General features: G+C 42.5%; 1 long non-coding RNA gene across 1 annotated transcript; it reads right to left on the bottom strand.

Annotated features, from left to right (window-relative positions):
• Nucleotides 1-17,732: 17,732 nt before the first annotated feature.
• On the bottom strand, nucleotides 17,733-22,545 carry LOC128625891 (uncharacterized). Its single transcript, XR_008389758.1, has 3 exons — nucleotides 22,495-22,545; nucleotides 19,112-19,217; nucleotides 17,733-17,910 (listed from the first exon to the last, which is right to left on the bottom strand). It is a non-coding gene; the product is annotated as an uncharacterized LOC128625891 (long non-coding RNA).
• Between the last annotated feature and the right edge of the window lie 44 nt (nucleotides 22,546-22,589).

The following is a 22,589-nucleotide window of genomic DNA, read 5'->3' as shown; positions in this document are numbered from 1 at the left end:
TGTGGACCTGTTGGCCATTTGCATGTCTTCCTTGGAAAAATGTTTGTTCAAGTCTTCTGCCCATTTTTCAATCAGGCTGTTTTTTTTTTTTTTTTCTGTTGAGTTGTATGAGTTCCTTATACAAGTTGGATATTAACTCCTTATCAGCTCTATAATTTGAAAATCTGGCCTCCCATTTAATATGTTTTCATTTAATTTTGTTGGTGAGTTCCTTTGTTGTGTGGAAACTGTGATGTACTTTCACTTGTTTATTTTTGCTTTTGTTGCCTTTGCTTGTCAGACTCAAAAATCATTACCAAGGCTTATATTATGCAGCTTACAGCCTATGTTTCTTTCAAGGATTTATATAGTTTTAGGGCATTGACTGCTGATTTGTGAAGTGGTCACCACAACTGCTAGCTACAGAACCAAGTTGTTTCTGTAAAATTATTTTTTATGGGTATTGAGAGTATATTGGCACCTAAAACTTCCGTAGCTAAGCTAGCAGGCAAAAGAAGCAACTTCATCAAGAGCTTATAAATTTTAAAAAATATTTTAAAAATAATTTTATTTATTTACTTTTTTAGAGAGGGAAAAGGAGGATGAAAGAGAAGGAAAGAAACAATAATGTGTGAGAGTTACATAGTTGCCTCTTGCACAACCCCAGTTGGGGACCTGGTCCACGACCCAGGCATGTGCCCTGACTGGGAATAGAACCCACAACCTTTTGGTTCACAGGCTGGCACTCAATCCACTGAGCCACACCAGCTGGGGCCAAAAGTTTATAAATTTGATTATATTAAAACATTTCAGAGGGGTGAATTTTCCCATATAAGAAGCTGTTGCAACATTAACTTAACTTTCTTTAATCTCCAAAGTCCTTTCTTTTACCCACTACTACATTCAAATTTTGTTATCAGATGAAATCTCATTACAAGGTGAAAAATTTCAATGAGTTTTAGTACTTGGTAATTATTATAAAAAGTGCCATTTTCAGTTAATGACTAGATGTATTAGTTTATTTCTCCTTTTCTTTATGTGTTTTTGTCAATCTTTGTTTCCTATAAGCTGGTTCTGTTTCTATTTGGAAGAATTAAATATATATTACTCAGCATTCATTTTTTAAAAAAGAAAATGATTTTCCATATAGTAATAAGAAAAAGACCAACAACTCAATGGAAAAACCAGTAAAGAATATGAATGAAAAGTAATCCAGTAGAGAAACTGAACAAGGTTTATAAAAAGACAATTCAAAAAAGCAATGACTCTTAACTATACAAGAGGATGATCACCCTTATTCATAAGCTCTTCTCCTTCCTTCCCCTGGAGGGGGAAATAAGAGGCTGAGAGGTGATGGGGATAAGAACTTGTGACTAGAGAGCTGGCATGGAGCTAGAAAGGTGCCCAGCATGGTCAGGAGATTGCTTGAGTGCAGAGAGACACAACAATGAGAGCTAAAGAAGGATTTACATATAGGGAAAGGGAAGGCTAGAAAGAACCATGAGGTATTGGGATGGAGTTGGAGGTTAACAGTGTGAAGTCATAGTTTTGTAGTATAAATAGGTACAGTTTTCTGTGTGTGTGTGTGTGTGTGTGTGTGTGTGTGTGTACATACATACATACATGTATTTTTAGTTCTATTTCTTGCAAGAACCTAGAAGCAATGGGTATACTAAGTTCCCAGATCTTGGTTTCTAAGGACCATCCTCAAAACATATAAACTTCCAATTATAAATAAGTCCTGGGGATGTAAAGTACAGCATGGTGACAATAGTTAACAAAACTCAAGGATTTGAAAGTTGCTAAGTGATTAGATATAAAATTCTCATCACAAAAAATTATTTGTAACTGTGAAGTGATGAGTGTTAACTAAACTTATTGTGATCATCATTTTGCAATATATACATAGTGGTGGGCAAAGTAGGTTTACAGTTGTTCATATGGAAAATACAGTAATTAATAATAATGCAAGACTAAACTCTGTTTTGCATATTCACACCTGTAAACCTACTTTTCCAACCCCGTTTCTCAAATCGTGGTACACCTAAAACCAATATAATGTTATATGTCAATTATATTTTAATTTTTTAAAGTTAAATGCCATCCTATAAAGTGGTCAGCAAACAATGGCGGCAGGCCCGTGGGCTCACGGCCCGATGACTGCATTGGAGCGCACCCATTCACACTAGTGCCCATCCGTTTACCTGTCATCTGTGGCTGCCTTTGCGCTGTAACAGCGGAGTTAAGTAGTCGTGAAAGAGCCCACGGTCCACAAAGCCTAAAATATTTACTGCTCAGTCCGTTCCAGAAAACGTTTTCTAACCTCTGACTGAAAGAAACTGGAGCTCCTTGGGAAATAGATGGTTCCAGGGCTAGGTCAGCAAAGCACAAAACGAGCCTGGGCTATGCGGGGCCAGGAAGTAAGAAGATGCTCAAATGACAGAGGATCCAGATTTAAGGGGCAGCCCAATCTGGGACAGTGTAAGAGTCAAAATAAAGGACTATAATGGATTCTACCCCATTGAATAAAAGTGTAAACGTACACACTGATACAAACATACAAGAAGGAAGTGCTTTCCTTTACAATTAAACGTCAACTAATAAATGCAGAAGGAATGACAGGGAAAGTGCCTCCCCATTTGACAACCATGGCAATGAGGGGGTCAAGTGGGGATCGTCACAGGATGCTAAGGCTGGTGGGTGGAAGTTTATGACTAAGCCATTATCCCATTTTTCATCAGAGATCTTCCCACAATATACTTCTCAATTTGTAGGGGGAACTGGTAGGCTCTTCACCTGTAAATGTATTATCTGAACAGGTGATCAAGGTTAACATCAAGGATGGTGAAGTGGGTTAGTGTCTTATGCCTCCTGAGGTGACGCACTGCACAGCATCACTTTTGGACAGTGGTGTTCAGTGTTCATATCCTGTTTGGCTGGTTGCACCATGGCTTTGTAAGTAAGAGAGGGTCTTTGTGTTCCAAAAATGCTACATACTGGAACATTTAGGGGTGAAAGGAGAATTATGTTAGCAACTTGCTTTCAAGTGGTTTAGAAAAATAATGATGATGGGATATTATATACAGAGAAGGTTACAGAGTAAAATTAAATTAATAGTTAATAATTGGGGAGTCTTGGTGGGGGGGTCAGTAGTACTTTACTGTACTTGTGACTTCCCTGTAAGTTTGAAATTTTAAAATACATTTTAATAATTCACTAAGATACCTTTTGAAAAGCCACATGTTTATAATATAAAATAGTTTGATGATTGCCTTTTTAAAACAAGTACATAATAACAGATTTCTAGATGGGAATGTATATTAGTACTATTTGTTATGGAGGGCGGTTTAGCACTATCAAATTTTTAAATGCATATATCCTTTGACACAATAACTCCACTGTAAGAAATTGATACTACAGATATATATACTAATGGGTGTAGGATAATCTTCAAGTCACATGAACTCCAGGATTGTGTGAAATATGCAACAATTTGTACATAAAAGGAACCATGCACACATATTTACCTATAATTACTGACAATATCTAAGAGAATAGAAGAAGCTGGGGGAAGCTACGTGAAACATAGACAAGATTTTGCCCATCATTCTAAAAGTAAAAGGACTGTAGACACAGAAGAGGTGAAGAATTGGGGTTATTTTGGAATCAGTCTTAGATTCCACCTCTTCATGAGAAGAAACACAATTTCCCTATCCCTTGAATCTGGAGTTTGGCCGATTGAATGTGTTAGAACTGACAGTGTGTGAGTTCCAAGCCTGGGTATTAGACCTCTGCAATTGCCATGAGAATGTGCCCAGACAATTGGCTTGGATTTACAGCTGAGACCTTGTAATTCCAGCTGAGACCATTATTATAGACTAGCCAACCAGCAGAGTGAATCCAGCCAAGACCAAACAAACTGTCCAACTAAACCCAGCAGAACTATTTTGCAGATGCATAGCCTTGTAATACAAAAAATCGTTGTTTCAAGCCACTAAGTCTGGGCTGGTTTTTAATGCAGCATTAATGTGGTAATACATAATATATACCCAGCACGAACCCCTTCTTATTGGGCCCTATGTGAGTCTTGTTGTGTAATAGCACTTAGCTCCTGCTACAAACCCAGAAATCCAAAAGTATATTCAATTTCCCCTTGTCTTCTTGGCAACTGGGCTCAGTCAATCAAGGGTTTGCACATGGGACTTTGACTGTCGCAGTATCCACTAAGGAAAATGTCAAATTTTTGAGTGTCTTTGTTTCTTGGTGCCGATTGCCGCAGAAGGTCCTGGCGCTGATGCCTGCATCTTCAGTGGATTCTGTGCTGAGTTTTTTATTTAAATTTTATTTTTTAATTATACTTTACACTCGATATTATTTTGTTTTAGTTTTAAGTGTATAGCATAGTGATTACACAATCAGATACTTTACAAATAATATTGTTAACTACAAATAGTCTACCCTACTATTTCCAGTACCTACTGGCACCATACACAGTTACAGTGATACTATTGACTATATTCTCTGTGCTGTACTTTATGTGCCTGTGACTGTTTTGTGACTACCAATTTATACTTCTTAATCCCTTCACCTTCTTCACCAAGTCCCCCGAGTCCCCTCCCCTCTGTCAACCATCAGTTCATTCTCTGTATCTATGAGTCTGTTTCTACTTTGTTTATTCATTTTGTTGTTTAGAGTCCACATGTAAGTGATTTATATGGTATTTTTCTTTCTCTGTCTGACTTATTTCACGCAGCGTAATACGTGGGGAGTTTGTTAAGCTGTGCCTCTATTTTCACATTTTTCTGAGCCCAGTCCTCCTGCTCCTGATAATTCCATGAGTTGCCTGATATCCTCCAATAAATCTATTTTATGTTTACATGAGCCATTGGGCCATTTTGTTTTGAAGTTGAATGTCATTTACTTAGACAACCTTTGGAATTGATTTAGCCGTGAATCTACTGGTATAGACAGTTTAAACCATCACACTGGTGAAGACACAGTGAAAGAAGGCGGGGGGAATTTTAGCAGTGAGGGTGGTATGAATGTGCCTCTACACTATTTGCCTTTGAAACGTATGTAAAAATACTAGCTCAATATATTTCAATTATGATGATATAGTACAATCAAAATGTATTGTACTATCAAAATAGAGATCATGTATTAGGTGTCTTTGCATTGGAAATGAACTGTACTGAGACTCAAGTGCTAGCAACCTTTTACATTAGTAATGACCAGGATTCAAGCTTTGAACTCTCTTCTTAACCCATTACTTACTTATGTTCTGGTTTGTAAGTTTTGACTGCTCTCATACTGTGCTGAGAAGAAATTCAGAATCACAAGTATTAGCAGTGTGCCTAAATGGCTCTTATTGTCCCTGAAAAAGGGCTGCCTTGGATATGGATCTCAAATAAATCAGGGAATCTTGAATCGGACAAGAAATTGGATAACTACTAACGTTCCCATCTCTTGGCTGCCAGTTGTCTCCCAATTAGTTTGAGGCTTCACAGAACTAAGATGCTGGAAAAGTTTCAGCTGGCACCTGGTCAATCTGCAAATCTCTCAAACCTATCATATCTTGTTCCATAGTTTAGGCCCTCATCACTCATCTAGACAAGCACAGCAACTTGAGACAAGGCTGGAGGCAGAGAGACCAAGTTTATAACAGGGAATGGGCCTCCTGTGACTTGGTTCCTACTTGCATCCCACTCACCTCCTGCCAGTCTCAGGGTAGAAAATAGACATTTGCCTGATCATAACAATTATTTTCAAAACACTGAGCACTTGCACATGCTGTCCCCTAGAATGCCCTCCCCACTCTATAAATGTCTACTCATTTTTCAACTCTCAAGTATCGCCCAGTATGTAAATCTCCAAGTCAAGTTGACTGTTCACCTTCTAGTGCAAACCTGCTATCCATTTAACTCTTTGCACACTGCAGGGCACTGATTTCCTGTTGTGTCTCCCACTGTCCAGAGTTCTTTCCTGTCCCCATGACATATTAAAGTACTCATGCCTGTGACTGCAGCCTTGGAGGAATTATGGGGTTAGGGGGGGAATTCTAAAGTTCCAGAGGCTCAATTTTCCCTTCTAGGAAAAACTTACAAATGTTCATCCTCTCAACAAAAATGTCCCTGACATTTAAGTACCATACTTAGAAAAAGAATGGCAAGATGAAATTGCTTAGGCTTTCAAACACTATTCTCAAGAAACCTATCAATCACATTAACAAAGGAAGGGTCCTTTCTTCCTTGTCAAGTATATAAACTGAAAGGCTGGCAGGGCATCATGAAAACTGCATGACCTCCGGCGTCAGCGATGGTTTAAATCTGGCCTTAGATCAATTCCGTGCCCTCTGGCTCTCAGTTCCTTGAATTAAAAGGATTTCATTGTACTTCTAGTCATCTTCCTTTTTAAATTATTTTTATTGAGTAACATTAGTTAATAACATAAATTTCAGATATAAGACACTGTAATTTGATATCCATATACTACAGTGCATGCTTGCTACCAAACAGGGAGAACAAAGAGAACCAAGGCAGAATGGAGAAGATGGAAAAGAATGAAACCAAAAAGAGAATGAGGAGGTTGGAGTGTTGCCCTGTACACCACAACATCATGGGTTCGATTCCTGGGCGGGGCATGTCTGGGAGGTAACTTATTGATGTTTTGATGTCTCTCTTTCTTTCTCTCTCTCCCTTCTCCCTATTTCCTCTCCCTCTAAGATCAATAAACATATCCTCCTCCAGTGAGAAGAAAAGACTATTTTTGGTTTTGTTTCCCTTGCCTCTGAGCTCAAATTCTCAAAAACAGCTCTGAAACTGATGCCCAGAGGCTTAATGCCTATGTGTTCTTGTATGTATTTTATTGTTTCAGGACTTACATTCCGTTTTTAATCCATTTTGAACTAATTTGTGTGTGTGTTGTAAGGCAGTGTTCTAGCTTCATTATTTTGCATGTGGTCGTCCAGTTTTTTCAACCCGATTTATTGAGGAGACTTTCCTTTCTCCATCATATATTCTTGGCTCATTGTCGCAAACTAGTTGCCCTTTTCTGTGAGAAATGGTTTTGGGGTTTTGAGGGAGATTACGGTGAATCTGTAGATTGCTTTAGGTAATGTGGACATGTTAACAATGTGGATTCTTTCAATCCATGAACACAAAATACCTTTCCACTTCTTTGTGTCTTCTGAAATTTCTTTCAACCCTGTTTTGTAGTTCTCAGTGTACAGGCCTTTCACCTCCTTTGCTAAGTTTATTCCTATGTATTTTACTCTTTTGCTGCAATTACAAATGGCATTATTTTCTGCACATCTCTTTCTGGTAGTTTGTTGTTAGTATGTAGAAATGCCACACATTGATGTATGTTAATTTTGTTCTCCAAGTAGACAGCACTCCTTGAGCTGAAACCCCTTTAATTTAAGGTAGTAATTAAGGCTGAAATAAAGGATATCAAAGTCACCAGCACTGTTGAAGGAATGTGACCCAAACACTAGCCACGCTCTGGTGAGCGAGCCGTGCCCTCCCAGTTGAATTCTCCGCCTTAGAAGCTGCTATCGCCTCATCGCCTCATCGGTCCTGACAGTCAGGTCAGCTCTGAGGAGCTGGTGGCCGCTTGTCATTGTCTGCCTTTCCCTCCCGAGATGTTCCCTTTCACCTTCTTAAGGTATTCCTTAGACTTCTGAGCCATGATGCTTATTGCCCAGGCTTCACAAATTCTGCCGCACAAATGTGTGGATAACATTAAGCCCTCTGAGTGAGCTGAGATCTCTGGAGTGCAGCCTGTGATAGGCCTCCTGAGCGTGATGCCTGGGAAAGACTAAGTGAACGCCAGGCTGAGCAAGAGTATTAATTTCTTCTTGCTGCTATTATAAATGATCACAAACATAATAGCTTAAGATATAACCTTCAGAACTATAGACAGTGAATTTAAGTCTAAAATGGGTTTCATTGGACTAAAAATCAAAGTCTCAGCAGGCCGTGTTCCTTCCAGAAGTTCTAGGGGAATATCTTTCTCCTTACTTTACCCAGCGTCTAAGTGGCAGCCCACGTTCCTGGCCTCACATCATTCTGATCTCTGCTTCTCCTTCCTACCCACCCCCCTTTTTCCCCTGTAAAGACCCCTGTGATGATATGGGGTTGACCCACATGATCCAAGACAACCTCCCCATCTCAATATCTTCAATTTAATCACATCTGCAGATCTCCTTTGTCTCTACAGTAATATTCATAGGCTCCCAGGACTAGGGTGTGGACATCTTCAGGGGGCATTATTCTCTCAGCCACAGCAGGAAAAGCCGTCGGGTGGCTAGGCCGACCTGGCATGTGTGAAAGGAAAGCAGGGAGAGCAGTGGGCGGGGAGAGCCTCGACTGCTGTGCAGATCTGACTGAGTTGTAGGCAACCCAGTAGGAAGCTACAGATCGAAGATTGTTATTAGCAGGCTCACACATTCGGGCGGAGACAGGTCTTAGTCGTACTGCCGTGCTCAGTCGTCGGCTGGAGGCCACAGAAAACCATGCCTTTGCTCAAAAGCTGAGGTGGACCCCAAAGGACCAGCATCTGGAGGCTGACTACCATCTGTACTCCAAGCAGCTGAATGGAAGGTTCTTTCGTGGGAAGGGAGGGAGATCTAAGCAGAATACTTTCAAGGCCACGCTTGTCTTTGATGGCTGTACAGCTGAAGGGCAGACAGAGATCCAAGAGAAAACAGTCAGAAGGACCATCGTAGGCCAGATTTGTGGCTTCTGGCATTGGACAGGGTACTCAGCACCAGTATCAAGAAGGGGCTGTTGGTATTCTAACCATCTACCCTATAGAGACAATGGCATGGAGAGCAAGGCTATAGTTGTAAGTTTGTTCACTGCATTATTTTTCATTGCCAAGAGGCTAGACAAAACTATATGTCTGTCAGTAAGGAGAACGCTAAATAAATTATGGTCCATTTATACTATATGGTACTAGGGATACATTAAGAAATGAGCAGATCTTTTTTGGAGAATGACCATATCAAGTATAAAGGGAAATTGCATAAAACATGTACATTATAATCAAATTTCTTGCAAAGTAATTCTTGTGCTTCTATAATCCTTTATGCTCATTTGTATTTGTTCAGCCTTCTGAAACGTAACCTTAGGTGACTTTGAGAGTGCACACCTGTTAAGTGGGATGGGGAGGTGGGTAGTGAGAAAGGAGGAACTTTGAACCTCAAGAGAAAAATATACAAAGCTTTCTTACAGAGAAGATATTGCTCTTCTAATTCTGAACTTTTAACATGAAGAAATAAACACTTATTCTAACTTACCACAAATATTCGCAGTCTAAAGTATGTTTCAGCTAGGAAGGTAACAGGTTGCATGTCTAACTACTCAACTGAAATTACTGGAGAAATAGAGAAATGTGATTCACCTGGCTGTAATCTTGACATAATTCCCTATTTTCTTATGAGAAGGTGACTCAGCAGAATTGCTTAAGAATTTTGAGGTGCATTCCTTCAGCCATCATCACGGTAAACTTCCAAGTATTACCACAAGATGGCAGAAGAGGATAAATCACAGGACAGCAGACGCTGGAGGCTCAGACTTCTAAGATTGTGTAAATCTTTCTCTCCCCTTGGGCGGTTGAAACTACTGTAGTTGGGGAGACGGTTTTTTCCAGTCTCGGAAGTTGTATCAGGTACTTAACAATACGTGTCCACCAGAGTTCAACCAGAGAAACAGAATTAGTAGACGATACATGTAAAAATACTGATTGCAAGGAATCAGGTTGTGCCGTCCTGGGGCAGGTGGGACAGGTGAGGCAGATGAGGCAGATGAGGCAGGTGAGGCAGGTGAGGCAGGTGAGGCAGATGAGGCAGGTGAGGCAGGTGAGGCAGGTGAGGCAGATGAGGCAGATGAGGCAGGCGAGGCAGGTGAGGCAGGTGAGGCAGGTGAGGCAGGTGAGGCAGGTGAGGCAGGCAGCAGGAAGGGTAGGCTGGGACGGTGAAGCAGGGCTAAGACTTGCCCTCAGGCAGATTTCATCTTCAGAAAAGCCTCAGTTCTGCTCTTAAATCCTTTAAAAGATAGAAAATAGATGGGGGGGGGGCAAGAATAGTATGGGAAATATAGAATCTAAAGAACTTGAGACACATGGTCATAAACTAAAGGGGGGGTAATGGTGGGGATGGGGGGTAGGGTGGAGGGGAATGAAGGGGGGAATAGAACTGCAATGGCATAATCAATAAAAATAAATAAAATTTAAAAAAATTTAAATCCTTTAAAATGGACCAGGCCCCAGTTATCTAAAGTCATCCCCCTTACTTACAACTGTCATGGACTTGAATTTCATCTACAAAACACCTTCACAGAAACACCTGGTCCATGTTTGATTGAATAACTGTAGCCTGGCCAAGCTGACACATCGAAAGAAGACCAGTCTACCCCTCTCAACTTGGCACCTTATGCAGCACTAAACCATAATCTCAAGTAACATCACCAATTATGAGATAGAAGACCCCAGCCTCTGCCCCTTAACAAAGATCAGTTGTTATACAGTCGCCCATGAACAGAAACAGTTCTGTATAGTTCTAGGGTCCACTTAAGAAACTAGCAATACAGTAGAACAAAAATCCCGAGAATAACGGCACAAAAAGAAGGATGACTCTCTCGTCCCATGCCCGGGCAGGCCCTCCTCAGCACTAACAGGAAGCTCCCCAGCTAGAAAGAGTGCTCCGTGCCAGGAGAGGGGAGCAGGGTGAGCAGTCTGCCTCTCCAGCCGTTGGGGCAAGGCATGAGCCCCTCTTCCGTTCCCCTCACTCACAGACCAGCCAAGCTAGGACTCAGTAATAGGCTTTTACGAACAGGCATTTGCCAGACCAACAGCTGCATATTAGGTGCCAGAGGATGTGCTAATTTGCTCAATGACATTGCATCTGTGAAAGGAGCCACATTTAGTCCCCATCTGACTAAGTTTATGATCATCCTGACTGTCATTTTTCAAGATCCATCTGTTGCCTGCACGAGCCAGGCAGGCAAGTCGAGCAGGGATGTGGTAGGCCTCCCATCCCTTCCTCTTTCAAGCCCCCGATAACAATACTTACCTTCAGAATGTGATTCTGCCCTTGGCTTACTGTTTTTGTAGGTAGAGGCAATACTAGCTGGTTCTCCTCGGCCTTTCCTACCATAAAAAACCCTCACCCAACAGACAGTATAGCCTGTTCTCCCAGGAGGTTGGAGTTTGATCCCTGTCTGTCCTGGAAAGCCAGGACCACTGTGTTTCCAAACCAGCATATCTGAGAAGAAAAGCTCATCCAGAATTTCTGTAACAAGACCCATTACAAGTGGCTGACAGGCCACTGCCCAGGAACACCGGGCTCACTCTCACACGAGTTCGGCCCTGGCTGAGTTCCAGGTCTCTCTGACCCCACTGTCATAGGGAATTTCTGGAATAGTGGCACCCCCACTGTGGAGGAGAGCCCGGCCCTGCTGCTCGGCTGGGACCAAACACTGTCAGGAGCACCTGGGCCGCTGAAAACGCCTGGCTGGGCCTCAAGTCCTCCACACACCGGCGCGGAGCCCCGGGTACGGACCGGCAGCAGCGGGCTGCCGGTGTGCCTCTCCCGCTGCCCTGGCAGGGCACCACAGCCATTCACATCCCAGGCTGCTGTTCCAGGTGCCACTCACCTCACCTTCCCCACATGCTTCTGAACCAAAGGAAAACTAGGCCAAAGTCATTGTCTCAAAATACCTTTGTTACCACACAGATCAGAGAACAAAACCTGGAGGCGATGGTCCAATGGACCTTCTGATGTAAGTGGGGAGATCCTGTTTGTTCTCAAAGTTTCTTCCACAAACTGAAGAGGGCAGATGGCTCTAAAAGCTAGGGAGAAGGCTTCGGCTACATATGCCTCATGAATTGTTTCCCAGGCTCATTGAACTGAACCCTTCCTTCTTCTTCCCTGGGATACGACAAGAGAGGGGGAGGAACAATAAACCACTGGCTGGAGACATAGCATTCCCCTGGGAAACATTCATTTGGAAGAGACCAAGAATCAAGGAAAGAAAAGAATCTTCCAGTGCAATTCCACAAAGAAGTCAGGGGAAATTGACTTGCCACTGTCTATGCGCCCACAAAGGGTAACCCTACTGGCTTTTTCACTGAATTTGTCTTTTATTCAAGGAGCCAACAGCTGGCTTTTACAAAACATTGCAACAAAACTCATATTTGAGTTTTCTTTCCATGTGACCAAAAGTGACCGCTAGGGTGTTCCAGTACTAAAACCCTACTTTATTTTCTTTCCCTTGAAATAAACCTACTAGACAACCTACTGGGAGTTTCGTGCCTACGGCACAATGTGGTCATCCCGTCCTGCAAGGGACACGTGCCAAGAAGCTACAAGCCAGGCTTCTCCCTGCCACTTCACTGCCCACTCCTCAATTCCACATGGTCTTCTGGTGCCACTCAAAGCAGTGACCACTGCCTCAGTCCTCCACGTGTCCAGTGTTTCACTGTCTACTTCCCATTTAGTTCAGAAGTCGTATCCTTTCTTTCCCCTAAAAGCAAAGAAACAAGATTTATTCAAGCAACTCTCACTTCCCTGCCTTTCAGGGGCCAGCTAGAGAGACACACGAGGCAGCCCTTCACCAGAAGGACCCAGGGAACTTCGACCAGCTTCGTCTCTGGTGTCAGTTCTGATACTGGCCACAGTCAGTGGTGTGCAGGGTTTTTCCAAACTCCAATGTTGAACCCTGTCTTCAAATGACAATTTAGAGCAAGCCCAGTATACAAAAGAGATCCAGTCATAGCTGTCTTGTACAGGAAGACACAAGAAAGAAGTCCCCGAGCTCCTGTCTGGGCATGCGTCTCACAATGCACAGCCACTGCTGGATCAGAGACCTCTGAGCCACACGGAATTACTGAGGCATGACTCTATTATATCAAGGTGGTGCATGACAAGGTAAAGACCGTTACTATGTCATGTTTCCATTTCCCTGACCTTCAGTCACACCAAAAGAAACTCCAACATCAGTCCAATTTTGAGTAGTTGAGAATTTAGAGCTAATACCACCCTTTATCCTTATTTTATAGAATGACCAAGGTGAACCTCAGAAGAAGCTACCTCCCCAGGTCAGAACTGATTCGTGGCAGAGTTCAGAGACTGACTGGCTATTCCAGGGTTGGCCACGGTGTGGATACTGCACAGGGAGGCTCTGCCGCAGAGACAGCCTCGTTCCTGGATAAATCGCATGCACAGCGCGGTGCCACAGCCCTGGAAACGCACTTAAGAAAGGATCAAGTTCTTGGGACTGGTGTTCAACCCAGGACCTCAGAATATAAGCAAACGAAAGTTCAGCCCAGGAGCAGCAGCAGATCTGACGATGCTAAGTGGTCACCGTGGGCCCAGGAAGTCATAAGAAACAGAAGTGGCTCTCGATCCTGAGTCAGCCTAAGGGACTTCACAAAGTGAGGCTTTTCTGCCCCACCATGCCTTCCCATTAGTAATGATTATTCATGTTTAAGAAGAATGACTTTGCCCGGACTGGTGTGACTCAGTGGACTGAGTGCCGGCCTGCAAACTGGAAGGTCCCCAGTTCAATTCCCAGTCAGGGCACATGCCTGGGGGTTGTGGGCCAGGTGGCCAGTGAGGAACATGTTAGAGGCAACCTTGCACACTGATGTTTCTCTCCTTCTCTTTCCCCTTCCCTTCCCCTCTCTCTAAAATAGTAAAGAAATAAAATCTTTACCAAAAAAAAAAGAAGAATGACTTTGACCTCCAAATTTCTTTGGTGCACAGGATATGATCTAAAGTATGCTGCTTATCCTAGCAAGTTTTTTTCACCTCCAGGGACATTTTCTCACATAGACCAGACCCTTGAGCAGAGCTTTCCACCTGTGAAGCTTCACACGGTGGGTTACATTGATGGATATGACACAGATCTCTCACTCCTCAGGCGCACTGGGGCTCGCAGCCATGAGCAGCCTTATCTAGCTTTTCACATCCCCTCCAGTGCATGTTAAACAAATATTTCCCATGTGCAGCACGATTAAAAAGTGTTGTACTAGACTACTTTGTTATGGGAGACTCAGTGCTTCAGTTTGGTGAGCAACGTGTTTTAAACACCCCCTTTGTGCAGGCTCTGGCTTCACCAACTCTTTCTACTGCCATTCCCTTTACTGATGAACTTTATCTTAGACAACTATAGTAGCAGACTAAGTCCTGTATCAGGCCAAAAAAATAACTGGAGCCATCAACAATTTCCTTCTCCTATACAGAATGTCTTCTGTGTACTTTGTTTGGTTCCAACAATCCTGGTAATATTTCTAACCACACACCAGGACTTGGAGGGAGGAACTCGTTCACCAACAGGTTATATAGTCAGAAGATAGAAGGTCTAGAACTCCAGCTCAGACCAGGCTGCCAAGTCTGCGTTCGTTCTGATGTCTAAATTATGTCACCTCCCCGCAAAGCGCAGACTAGTCCATGGAAAAGCAGCTCCTCCAGAATCCCTATATAGGATGGCCTGAAGGGATGATGGCCTGGTCTGCATGGAACTCACTTATGGCTTGAAACCATGTCTATGTATCAAGCTGTATTAATTAAGCAAGAACCAATTGCATTGTCAAAGAACAGAGGGCAGACCAGGAGGATATCACGAGAGAAAGAGGAGGTGGCTGGAACTCTTCAAGCATGCGATGGCGCAGGCTCTTACGGGAATCTGGAGGCGTGGTGTCCCAAGTGTAGCAATCTCTAGGATTTAGCCACTTTTGAAGCTTGCCATAGTGAAATCTTGGCAATTTAGTTCTCCAACAATTTTAAGGTTCCCATTTAAATTTTAGTCCTTCCTCAGCCACATAAGACTCCAAAAGCTATAGCTCCAAATAGCTGACATCATTTATGTATAACCAACCTTTCTCCAGGGTTGGGCAATAATGTATTGATAGAACGATCTAAGTGGATGAGCAGATAAAGGACTTCTACATGCTCTCTGCACTCCAACCCACACCAACAGCTTTGAAAAGCTTCTAAACATCAATATGGGTATGAAGTTACAGGTAAGACAGGAGAAAAGGCAAAAGTTACACGCTTGAGCCAATGAGGTTATTATATTACATAATTTGAAAATTATAAGTGAGGTAGGGATTCTTGATTATCACACATCTACAAAACAATCAAAGACCTTATAAAGTAGAACATGTTGAATTTTGCTTTCCATCAAGAGATCCATTCATAGAATATTCAGACCTAGAATCCATTTATTTTGCAGAAAGATAGCCTTAGCTTTAACCATAACTGGTTAGCAATAAAGGGTTGAAGGTTGAGTTTTTAAAATATAGCATCCTTTGATTTATTTTGGCTAAGTTAAGTATCTCCAGAGCCTGCTGTGATGGCTTTAAAGTCTTCTTCTATTCTGACCAACGTGCCTCTATGAAACCAGTCTCCATACTGAAATGAAACAGGGTACTTCAGTTATATTGTCCCCTGTGAATAACATTGCTGCCAGTCCGATCCAGATTCGATAAATTAAGAAGCAAATTTGTCACATTAAGAACTGAGTGCTTAAAGTACTAATGCACAGTTTTCATTCTGCATAAGAACATTTAGTGCAATTACCATAATTCTTGATGACACTAACCTATCATTCTGCAATGATAATACTTTTAGTATTCATTATTATTTTAATGAATATACGATAGTTCTTCCCTTTTCTTCTGAGTATGTTGATCAAAACATATTGTCTATGTTTTATGTCTATTAAGTCTAATAGAATTTGTCTCTTGTTTTTTTGATAATTCATTCACCTGCATTTTATAAGATGTTGGTCAGCCCACGACAGCTCAGAAACGAGCTGGCCCTGCACCAGACAGTCTGAGGTGCACCAGTCTGGGCTGCCCCAGCCTCGTAAATGCATTTGACAAACATGGTTACTGTCTGGAGAGTTAACTGTTTCACTTTTGTCACTTCGTTACCCTCAAACCCTATAACTTGCACCAAAAAATGGGGAAGTATGCTTGGGGGTCAACGGTGTGTTTTCTAGACCAATCAGAAGCCAGTTCAGGGACCCACCAACTCAAAATTTCCTGTTCTATTCATTTTCAAATATCCTGAGCAAATGAAAACAAAGCAAGTAGCCTTTGGTGGGAGGAGTAGAGAGAGAGTGTTGATCAACACCAACTTCAGAAGCATCAGCCTGGGTAAAAGCCCAGACAAGAAGCAGCCCCAACAGTGGAGCTGTGGTAAATGCATGTCAGAGTAAAGGCCGCGGGGACATGACCTCGTGCGGGCCCGATGCCGTGGCCTCACGATTTCGAAGCAGGGTCTCCTGGTTGAGCATTTTAGGGCACAAGCACCAATTAGAGCTTTAAACACAGCTTCCAGCAGGGGGCGCTTAGCAACTGTAGAAAAAGAGGAAAGCTTTAAGTTGAAAAACCATGACCATTTGCCTGAAATGTTGGGCCTGAACGTATAGATATTGCCACTTTTACAGGGATTTGCTTTACCACACTGAGGTAGATAAAGGAAAACATTTTTATTTTATTTTAAAATATTTTAAAATTCATTTCAGAATAAAACCCATTATATGTTGACACATTTTCTAATTACATATAGCATAGTTTGTTTCCTTTTTAAATTTAATCTTTATTGTATTTTTTCCATTATCATTTATCCCCCTTATCCCCCCAACCCCCAGCAATCAGCACACTGCTGTCCATGTCCACGAGTCCTCTTTCCTTTTTGCTCAGTCCCTCCGCCCCTCCCCTCCCGACCACCACCACTGGCTGTCATCTACTCTCCGTCTCTGAGTCAAGAGAAGCATTTTTGGTGAAGTCCACTAGAGGATCCTTGCTCTCAGTTTCAGACAGTCTTCCGGAGGTTACAGAACTGGTTACAAACAGTCACCCGAGCCGTCCTCCTGAGGACACAGTGGGGAAGCTTGGTCTGCTTCAAGGCCTGACGTCTCCAACTGCCTTGTGGGGCTCCCCGTTACTTGAGTGTCAGCACCCCAAGGGCTCTGTGTCCCGGCTGATAGAGACGCAGTCCCAGCACTTAGCCTCTGACACACACCAGAGGCTGATTCAGAAAGAAGGAAGTCAATGGGAGGAACCCATCTTAGAATATGGCAGCTACTTAAATTACTGAGGTGACTTTTTAAAAAATTTTATTTATTTACTTTTTAGAGAGAGGGGAAGGGAGGGAGAAAGAGGAGAGAAACATCAATGTGCGAGAGCTACATCAATTGGCTGCCTCTCGCATGCCCCCAACTGAGGAACCTGGGCTGCAACCCAGGCTCTGTCTGGGAATCGAACCTGTAGCCTTTTGGTTGGCAGGCCGGCATTCAATCCAATGAGCCACTCCATATTGGTGAGTGTCATGTGGCAGAATTGGTGAGTATAAGGTCAAAACCCAAATTTCAACTCATGCTACACCAATTTGTGGTTATTAATGCATGCTCTACCAACTTACTTATAATCTTTGAAGGCAAGGGGAAGTGTTTGTTATGAAAAAAGTTACCTGTTTTTTTCGTTTTTGTTTTATAGAAATCTAAGCTTAAGACTGCCCCAAACACTGTTTTTCTGGCTTCTTCCCTCCCTCCTTTCTGCTAATGTTTGGCAGTTGGAAGAATCCAAAGTCAATAATGAGTTTAAGGCATGAATCCACCTTATTAATTCTTTAATAGTTACCTAATTAATATTACCCAATTCTTTATTAGGTCTTTCTTAATTTATCCAAGCTCTACCTTTCCAATATTAAAACACAGAAGATACTTGATTCATGCAGGGTTCAGGTTTATTAGAAAGGCATAACAAAGCCAAGAATTTAGAGGACAAGGGAGTTCCATGAGGAAGGGAATGTGAACCTCTGGGTTCCGCCCTTGCTGAAGAATGGCAGGAAAAGAAATAGGCCAAGTTTTACTTCTGCTTCTTTTTTTTTCTTTTTATCACCTCGGTAACCTCAGGGATCTGCAATCAGGAAAAGAAACCAGACAGAAGCTTCTGAGGAAAGGCCACTTCAGGCTGAGGAGACATGATAGATTCACTCAGAGAAATTAAGTCATTCCGAATCCCACAAAAAAATACCAGAGGCATGCAGTGTTTGGGACAGAAGGCCCTTTGTCATGAATCTACAGATTCTGTATGCGGCAGTCACCAGACTAGAGACCCAAGTGAAGCAGAAGCATCAAGATGCTGGAAATCCTCAGATCTCAAGTAGTCCCTCCCCACAAGGAACCCATAGCCAACTTCTGAACCAGCCAGAAGAGCCGGTTTCCTCAGCACCATCCCTCCCACAGACACTTCAGGCCCTGGGCAGAGCTCTCGGCTGTCAAAGGTCAAGAGGAAGAAGCTAAGTGGGCTCTTCAGTTAACCTGAGGTTGGGCCTGGAGAATAGCTTCCTGGTGACATTTTAAAATGAGCCCCCATGGTGCCACTATCTCTGACCCAGTGTCATAGTCACAGGCAGGATCACTGAAGTTCATCAAGATCACTGATGGCCACCTGAATGTGTACTATTAAATGAGAGAATCTTGGCTCCAACCCATTGGGCACTGGCCTTCCCTGTCCAAGTGGAATTCAGTCTCTGGGAATCCCACACACTCCCAGGTGGAGGTTCTCTAGACCCAGGACCTACCATGGACTTCAGGTATAGAACAGGTCAGCAAAAAGGCACAACATGCTTAGGAAGCCTTGTCTATCTTTCTCAAGAGCCTCTACCTTGTTCCAGGTGGTCCTCAGAGACCCACTTCTCTCTTTAGTGTGGAATAAAAACTACTCGCACTCCCCTGCTTACTTATTCTGTGGAACACATCACCCACTTCACTTCACTGGATCCCACCCCACTATTGTCTCTGGATAAGTCTAGGCCCTCAGTCCAGTCCTTGGGGCTTTTCTTATGCTTCTGTACTGTGGCCTCCATGTGGGAACTTTAATCCTGAGAACAACTCTCTCCATGGTGGGCACAAGGCTGAGCAGATGGCTTATGCTCTTCTTTGCCCAATTGATGTGGGCTTTTTTGTTTGTTTGGGGGTTTTGTTGTTATTGTTGTTGTTGGTTTCCAAGGCATAGACAACAGGTTAAACTATATTACAGGATTAAAATTACAAAGAGCTTTAAACAGTACAGCCAAGGTGGTTTCCCATTGGAGTGAGAAAAAAAGGGATTTTACCTTCCCATCCTTTATTCCATTTCAAATAACACAGTGACTAGAAGAACCAGGAAAGATATGGTGACAGGGAATGGCCACAGGAGTTCTCTGGGACAACTTAATTGACCTATGGAATGAACAGGGGTTAGCAAGAAAACAATGTAAAGGCTGTATGAGATGGGCAGAATCTTAAGACATTTAAAATGTCAACTCTTTAGACTCATCTGGCAAGATTTAGCAGACCAGGACTGGCAAAGTCCTTTGACCCTCTCTGCTAGGTTTCCCTACACGTGTAACCATATGAATCTTTACCTTGGAGAGACAGGAAGGAAAGTAGAACTCAGATGTTAACTGGCAGCTGTGAGGCAGAGGAAGGGGTCAGGAGCAGAACGCACAGAGAGCTTTTCTGGTTTGTTTACCAGATCATCAAGTGCCTCCTCGCCCTCATATCCTCTCTAGCTGGGACTGGTGTTTCTGTCCTCATGTCGAATCATGGGAGAGAGGACGATCCAAGCAATAATAAAATAATAATGATTATAAACAGAACGATTTATTGAGCTGTAAATGTATCCCAAGTTAATAAGCACCTGCCATTGAATCCTCATAACATCACATGAGGAAGATACTGTTAATCCACTAGGAAATGGAGTCTTGAAGAGATTCAGTGGCTTGTCAAAGGTCACACAGCTAATGAGTAACAGTCAGCATTTGAACCCAGACAGCTGAGTTCATCATCCTACACACACACACATACACACACACACACACACACACACACACACACACACTACTGAAAAGATTTTCAGGAAGGTTGTCAGGTCCTTCTTTCCCGTCTTTCACTGTAATATCCTTCTCCTAGGACCCTGCCTACTTTCAATAGGATGTTCTACTCCTCATTGCTCTTCAAGGCAGGAAACTTTCAGGACTCTGGAGCTTACCCCCATGTCTTAACCTGCTGGCAGAGTCTAAGAGCTCCACCAGGGCTCACCCCAGTTGCTGCTGATAATGTTCTTTACCTCCAGACCACAGTGTCCCAGGGAGCATGTACCCCAAGGTTGGGATTGGCATTGAAGTGAATTAGGAACCAAGTAAAAACACAGCTCATTTTGTTCTTTAGTTTCTTGTTGGCATTCAGGTAGCCAGATTTCAGGATCTACACGATATGAGACCACATGGAAAATGGATTTCCTCAGCAAGCTGGGAGGGAATATGGGTTCTTTGCCTGGGTAATCTCTCTACCTCAAGAGCACAGTGTCTGGAGCAGGCATTTGCAATCATAGGGGAATCAGGGGTTTGTGAATCCCCCCAAATTATAAGTAAAATCCTAAGAGCATTAGAAAAGAAAGGCATAACAAATAGAGCTACAAGATTCTTACTTGAGAAAAAAGACAAACTAACAAGAAAATAAAGACAACCACTGGATACTGATATACAGTAAAAGGGTCAACGGGCTGAAAGTCCATATAAAGACACAGAACAATCTTAACAGGACAGAAGTGGGAAGAGTGGAAAAAAGCAAGCCAGGAAGGAAGACCAGGTCACTGAGTGAAACAACTGGGTTAGTTAATTGGAAAAACAAAGTGCAAGGTGTTACCCAGCTTTTTATAAGGAAGTAGAATAAAAGCAATAATCAGTAAGATGAGTCAGGGGATGAGGGAGTCACTTCCATAACCACCCCATCACATCTGCGTGCAGAACTAGTAACTGGCTTTGGAAGGAGACCTGGGGTTCAAAATCCTAGTACCTCTTATAATGGAGACTCTGGGAAGTTAGTTTCTATGCATCACCTATAAAAGTTGATAACTACCTACAACTGAGTAGTTGAGATTTAGTTATCTGGCACTAGGCCAGCTGGAATGCTTTCTTGGTTAAGTCAGCAGAAGAAACTGGCTATTGTAATACATCACAGTAAGATTTCCACATCAGACCTCGTTTATCAGTAGACCTGTACCGATTGCTTCACTGAATCAGATAGATATTGTTAAATATGGATTCAGATTTTACTATTAAATAGAAAAATTAAGTGCATGCATGCATTAATCATGTATGACAAGAAACAGGCCCTAACTGTTTTTTTTTATTGAAATAGCCCAAAGATCAATTAGATGGAGTTAAGCCACACACAAAAAGGAAACAAGAAGGAGATATCTTCCAAGTTATGACATTTACTCTACCTTTTAATGTCTATTTGGTCACTTAGTCTGATGCAAACATGTAATGACTAAGCTCATGACACTTAACCAGTCATCTTGCCAAAAGTTTCCATTCACATAGTAGTAGGAGCTCTGTGTTACCCACACTTGACACTTGAGTCAGTGTACAAGAGCCAGGTAAGCAGATAGGACTTTGTGATACAGGAAGTGACTCTTGTTCTCCTAAGACACTTAGTTTCCTGCTAAGCAAGGTAGAAATGCTAAACAAGGTAGATATGTATGTCATCTTGTGCAGTTTTGGTTTATTTTAGCGATTCAGTTTTGACACCTAACCCTTAACTACATTAAGCATTAGGTGAAACTTTTGTTCTATAGTAATGTTATAGAAAGTCATTGTAAGGGCAGTTTAATTGTACACAAAGATGCTTAGGAAATTATTTGTTTTCAGTTGAGAAAGTGACTTAACCTCTGTACCATAGAGAATTTTTTTCTCTTTGAAGTGATGAAACCACCTCATAAGGTAGGTACTACTAAGGAATAATGAACAAATACATGTAAAGCATTGAGAATAATGTTATAAAGGTTTAGCTACTGCTGCTACTATTCCTTTTCCAAATCCACACATTTATAGAGTTAGTCATGACCCTAATCTACTGTTCACATAACTATCACCATGGTCCTACCTATTTAAACAATGAGCATGTATATATAAGACAAAAGAGTTTATGACATAAGGGAAGGAGGAACCAGAATATTCAATATCCACTAAACATTAAAGCAAAGTGGTAAAAAATAAATTACGAACAGGGAAGAGAACACAAACATAAATAGTCAAGAGGTGGGGGGAAAGTGGTATAAAGTTAGGCAAGAAAGTAGCTGGCGTGAACACAAGAAGAACTAGGCGAATACTAAAGAGAACCCAAACAGAAAGAATGCAGGTTGTTTTGTGGATCTCTAGAGCCAAGCCTCCCTGCCAGCCGCCAGCCCACAGCAGTCCCCAGCCAACTGGCCCTGGCGCCACAATGAGGTAGGTACGCAGGGCGGGCGCCACATTGCGCCTGCGCTCCGAGACTGGAGGACGTTGCAGGTCCTAGTTCCACACTGGATTAGGAGCCTCTAAAGAGGAAAAGGTCTATTAATATTTGAACACAGGGCTTGTAGAGTATTTAATCTGGCATCGTAGTGCACAGTAACGTGCACACAGCAGATGATCAAGAAACACGTCAAATGCCTACAAGAACTAATGAATACCTGCCAAGAATGAGTCCACCTCCTACCCAGCATGAAAAAAATGACATTTCCCTGCAGCTTGGGGGCGACCGAGAGCTTCTATGAAGTACGGGAAC

Source organism: Artibeus jamaicensis, unplaced genomic scaffold (genome assembly GCF_021234435.1).
Source record: "Artibeus jamaicensis isolate MK-2021 breed Jamaican fruit bat unplaced genomic scaffold, CSHL_Jam_final scaffold_1031, whole genome shotgun sequence".
NCBI classification, from domain to species: Eukaryota; Metazoa; Chordata; class Mammalia; order Chiroptera; family Phyllostomidae; genus Artibeus; species Artibeus jamaicensis.
The sequence above is the reverse complement of the archived record's forward strand: the minus strand, read 5'-3'. Positions and strand labels throughout refer to the sequence as shown.